A 5,847-nucleotide genomic window follows, 5' to 3' on the forward strand; every position below is an offset into this window, starting at 1 on the left:
GATTAGGGACTCAGGCACCAGCTGCTCCTGAGGCAACCAGATAAGGCTCCACGTGAGAGTCCTTAGTGACCCAGCTGGGAGCTGTGCACACCCATGCCTGGTCTGCCCAGGAACCTCACTGAGGACGTCAGTTCAGTGGGATGGAAGGAAGATGTCCATGTGAGTTGGCCAAGAGGCTGCTGGACACCCCTGTGGCCATTTAAGTCTCCCTTTTTAGCTCAGGGGTGGGGAGGGAGAAAGTAGAGAAGACTCAGCAGAGAAACCGGTGAGCGGGCTTGCATTTCCTTTCTGCCTGGTCCAGCTGGAAGGCCCTGGAAAAGAATTTCCTTGTTAACTAACCCACAACAGCAAAAGGAGCCTTAGGTCTGGAGTCAGGAGACCTGAGCACTCACAGGACTCAGCTGCACATCTCTGTGCCTCACGTGGCTGTCAGATGCACTTGGCCTGGTTTTTAGAAGGATTAATTGAAGCACCTGTCCTAGGTTTAACAAGCATCCTTGTTGCTCCACATCGGTGTCCCTTTGGTCTCTACACCCTCCCCCTTGGGTTTTCTAACCCAGCTGACATTAGGACTGCCTCTTCCCACATCTGTCACATCCTCACTGCCACCCAGGGAGCCACCCTGGGAGAGCCAGCTCCAGGTGGCAGAGTCCCGGACTTTCCTGATTAGCATATCTGTGGGATTTGAAGAGGCAACACCAGGCTAACCTCGTTTTGCCCGACCATGGAAACTGCCCTTCCTGCTAACTGAATCATAGGATGACACAGCCCCAGGGGAAGCAATTTTCTCCTTCTTTGAGGCCTGCGGGGAGGAGGAGGACCCACTTTCTAGTGTTAGAAAAATGGTGACTTGTGGCCAACAGACTGGAGCTCGTTTAGAGGAAGGTGTTTGGCAAATACTTTCCTGCAGAGGGCGATCTCCACCCAGTCACCCACAAACGCTCGGGTAGTGGAGAGTTGAGGTTGAGGGTGAGGGCTCTTTACACACACAGCCCAGCTCAACCGCATATGCTGCAGGGTGGTTTGCTGCAAAGTACTTATTAAAGTGTCTGCCTTGCTATAAGCAGTTCCAGAGAGGCCAAGCAAATAACACCTTTACATTTGCAAGAAAATACATGTTTCCTGCAACACAGTCATTTCAGAACTCCACCATCAGAGCGTGTCTACAAGTCTAAGCAAGGATCAGGATTTCTGGGCCATTCTTTTCAGCCTAAGAAAATGTCCCATGGAATGGACATGGGGTCCAAAGTTATTGAAGTGTGTGCTCATATTACTAACTTGATATAGAGTGGGTATTTTTCTCTTTTTTTTTCCAAATTCTATTTCAGGCTTGGGTTTGCTTTTTCCCTTTTTTAGTTTTCCCTTTGAATGTGTAAAACGGGACTTCAAGGGACTGGGAGATGGCTCCGTCCCTAGAGCATAGAGCACACTCACTGCCATATAAGAGAACCTGGCCACCACAGGGGGGCATCGGCAAGGGGAAATATCAGAAAAACAGTGTGATTTTGCTCCTTCTCTATCTCTCTATCTCTCTCCCTTACTTCTATTAAAACACACACACACGCACGCACGCACACGCACGCACGCACGCACGCACGCACGCACGCATGCAGTCACACACACCAGGAGCAGAGAAATCATGTAGGCTGGGAGCCCCAGCAATAACCTGGCTGGGTGGAGGGACAACACTGCCTGGGAGACAGCACTGTAGTTAAGTTCCTGGCACCACCATGTGCCATAACTGAGCAGTACTCTGGTCAAAGAAAAAGTGGAGGGGGCTGGGCAGTGGTGCACCTTGTTAAGCCCACACGTTACCATTTGCGAGAATCAGGATTTGAGCCCCAGCTCCTTACCTACAGGGGAGAAGCTTCATGAGTGGTGAATCAAGTACTCTAGGAGTCTCTCTGTCTCTCTCCCTTTCTATTTTCCCCTTTAGATTTTTCTCTGCCCTATCAAAGAAAGAAAAGAATCTCTCCTCCTATCTTTCTCATGAATAAATAAATAAATAAATTCTAAAAAAAAAAAAAAAGGAAAAGGAACCCTGCTTTCCCTTTCCCACAATACCTCGCGCTTTTCCTTTCCTGTCTAGGCCCGGCAGAATGGCTCCCACAAAGAAGGGCAGCGAGAAGGGCCGCTCTGCCATCAATGAGGTGGTGACGTGGGAGTACACCATCAACATCCACAAGAACATCCTCGGCGTGGGCTTCAAGAAACGTGCTCCCCGGGCACTCAAAGAGATCCGGAAATTTGCCATGAAGGAGATGGGCACTCCGATGTGCGCATTGACGACAGGCTCAGCAAAGCTGTCTGGGCCAAAGGAATAAGGAATGTCCATCCCTACTGCATCCGGGTACAGTTGTCCAGAAAACACAATGAGGATGAAGATTCACCAAACAAGCTGTATACACTGGTTACCTATGTACCTGTCACCACTTTCAAAAATCTACAGACAGTCAATGTGAATGAGAACTAAATATTAATTGTCAAAGTTACAAAACCAAAAAAAAAAAAAAAGAAGGAAAAAGGAGGAGAAGATGGCTACTAAGAGTAGTAGATTCATTGTGTAAGTACCAAGTCTCAGCAATAGCCCTGGTGGTGATAAAAAAAAAAAGTGTGAAATATTTGGATTGTTGAAAGTCAAAACTATGTAAGAAAGTGAGGTCTGCTTCTCTGATTCTGCACCCCAGTTCCGATGTTTGCTCCCCACTCCATCAAGCAGTTCTATGAAACACCACCTCAATGTCCCACAATTCAGTTCATTGTTTAAAAATTTTATTTATTTATTCCCTTTTGTTGCCTTGTTTTATTGTGGTAGTTATTACTGTTGTTGGATAGGACAGAAAGAAATAGAGAGAGGAGGGGAAGACAGAAGGGGGAGAGAAAGACACCTGCTTCACCTCTTGTAAAGCAACTCACCTGCAGGTGGGAAGCCAGGGGCTTGAACTGGGATCCTTACGCTGGTCCTTGCTCTTTGTACCACGTACTCTTAACCCACTGCACTACCACCGACTCCCAATTCAGTTCATTTTTGACCCTGTCCTCCTGGAGGTGCACTAAGGGCTCTGTTTTCAGGCTTGCCCGCTGAGTAGGAGCTGTCTTTACCTCTTCCTCACTGCCCAACTTGGCAGCAGAGTGTGGCACAAAACCCAGCCCTTGAGGGCTGCAGGAAACCGCAGAGGACATCCAGTTCAGCTGCCCACGCAGCCTTTGGGTCTCCTCTAAGTGGTCTCGGTGAGGCTGTTGCCCAGGCTCCGCCTGAACACGGCTCCTCACCTCCTCACCTCCACGCCAGGTAGTCTGTGTCCGCAAGTTGGACCTGACCTGCTCTATCTTGAAGCAGCCACGATGCTCCACGGCTGACCTTTGGCCCTGCCTCCCTTGGCCTCTCCAACCTTCACCGCACATTTTCACCAGTCTTTTTTTTCCCCCTTAATAGGTCTCATAAAACAGATTCATCAACACTTTAACTGTGGAGATTTTACTCATGTTCCGGAGGGTAACTCTGCCCCAGTGCTACAGCTGTTTTTTTTTTTTTTTTTTCCAACTTTTATTAACTTTATTTTATTTTGATAGAACACAGAGAAATTGAGATGGGAATAGAAAGGGAAGAGACAGAAAGACAGCTGCAGCACAGCTTTACCGCTCCTGAAGATATCCCCCTGTAAGTAGGGGCCAGGGGCTTGAATCCGGGTCCTAGTGCATGGTACTACATGCACTTTACCAGGTACCCCACCACCTGGCCCCTGCAGCTGGTCTTCATGTGTCCTGGGTCCAGACTGCTAACTAGTCTGGCCTTCCCTCCAAGCAGGCTGTGGTTTACCTAGATGGGGAGTCACACTCAGTGCCCATGGAGGGCAAGTAAGTGACATCATTGAGTGATGGGTGGAGCCCAAGAGGGAGTGCTGGGGGCTGGGGCAAAGGGACCAGGGAGCCCATCTATGGGAAAAGCGGGCTTAGTTTCAACAACTTGTTTCCATAATCAAGATCCCAACAATGCCAAGTGTCCCATTTTCTGGTAAAAAACAGTAAATTTGGATTCGAAATGTTCTTTTTGCTGCCTGGGCTCTTTGTGCTTGTTCAATCCCACCATCCCTACAGGTCAATCTGTCTTTCTCTTATTGCCACCAAGGTTATCACTGAGACTCAGTGCCAGCACCATGAATTCACTGCTTTCGGAAGCCTTCTTTTTTTTTTTTTTTTTCCTATTTTATTTGCAGGGACAGAGAGAAATTGAGAGGGGAAGGGAGATGGAGAGGGAGAGAGAAAGACAGCTACAGACTACTTATGAAGTGTCTGTCCTTTTAGGTGAGGAGCAGGGGCTCAAACCTGGGTCCTTCTACACATGGTGATTGTGTGCACTCTATTGAGTACCCACCACCCAGTCCCCTAGAGGTCTCTTCTCCTTCAATGTCAAATAGAGAGACAGAGAGGAAGAAAGGAGAGACAACCAAGGAAGCTTTTCTAGTACACAGTGCTGGGCATGGTGTTGGAGACTTGAACCCAAGTCCTTGTGCATAGCAAAGTGACCACTCTACCAGGTGATCCATCTCCTGACCATGAAGTGTTCTGATTTTTTTTTTTTTTTTTGCCTCCAAGGTTATTGCTGGGGCTCGGTGCCTACACTAAGAATCTACTGCTCCTGGAGGCTACTTTTTTCTCATTTTGTTGCCCTTGTTCATTGTTGTTGTTATCAGTATTGTTGTTATTATTGTCATTGCTGTTGGATAGGACAGAGAGAAATGGAGAGAGGAGGGAAAGACAGAGAGGGGGAGAGAAAGACAGACACCTGCAGACCTGCTTCACTGCCTGTGAAGTGACTCCCCTGCAGGTGGGGAGCTGGGGGCCTGAACCACGATCCTTATGCCAGTCCTTGTGCCATATGCACTTAACCCACTGCACTCCCACCTGGCCCCTCCCATCTGATTTTTTTTAGGGGCTTGTCTGTGATTTGATGAGAGTCAGACCATTGGCTGCAGCACAGGACCTAACTGGCAAGTTCTGTACTCAACTGCTATGCCACCTCCCCCGCCACTAAAACTGAAATGCCCTGATTTTTTTCATCTGGTAATTACAGTCATGCATCACTTAATCATGGGGGTATATTCTAAGAAATGCAATGTCAGGCGGCTTGGTGTTTGTGCGAGCATCCCAGAGAGCGCAGCAAATTTTGTGCTGTCATGGGGTTCAGCCTTTTCCTTTTGGTGCTGGGAAGTGTTGCTCAGTGATCCCTGAGGTGCTGAGAGGTCTGCTTCTTCATCCAGGTCACTGGAAGTTTCTCTGCCTCTGATCCTGGCCCTTGAATGTTTGTCACTGTCCCTGCTTGCAGGACAGAAGATCTTTTCACAGCTTTGTGGCTGTTCTTCAGGGCTGTAGCCCTGGTGGCTTGGGCCCTGCCTACCCAGCAAGCTCTAATCACACTGGCTTCCCAACTTCCTAGTCCTAGTCCTTAATCACCTACAATTTCATTTCTAGGCCAGGCACTTAAAGTGGCCTCTGACTGGCTTAGCGGCCACAATGAACACAGCAAGGTGAGAGTGACTCACCAGGAGAAACTAGGAGATTCAGAGACCAGGAAACTGAGACAGCAGAGGCTGCTGATAGTTTGCCAGGTGTGGAATTTTGTGGCCATCATTCAGGGCTATTGATTGGGCCCTCCTTAATCGCTATCGAACAGGCCATGGCCGGTGCGCTGCTATGTTCCATCGCTGGGGAGCCAGAGACGACCCGAACTGCCCCTGCGGCTACAGACAGACTATAACCCACATAGTCAACGACTGCCACCTCTCCAGATTCAAAGGAGGTCTCGAAACTTGACATCAGGCTCAACCTGACGCTGTTGACTGGCTA

The 5,847-nt window shown here is 48.7% G+C and overlaps 1 pseudogene; it reads left to right on the forward strand.

The window, feature by feature from the left end:
* The first annotated feature begins 1,774 nt into the window (after positions 1–1,774).
* Positions 1,775–2,774, forward strand: LOC103114627 (large ribosomal subunit protein eL31-like; annotated as a pseudogene).
* The last annotated feature ends 3,073 nt before the right edge of the window (positions 2,775–5,847 follow it).

This window comes from Erinaceus europaeus, chromosome 9, assembly GCF_950295315.1.
Source record: "Erinaceus europaeus chromosome 9, mEriEur2.1, whole genome shotgun sequence".
Lineage (NCBI taxonomy): Eukaryota > Metazoa > Chordata > Mammalia > Eulipotyphla > Erinaceidae > Erinaceus > Erinaceus europaeus.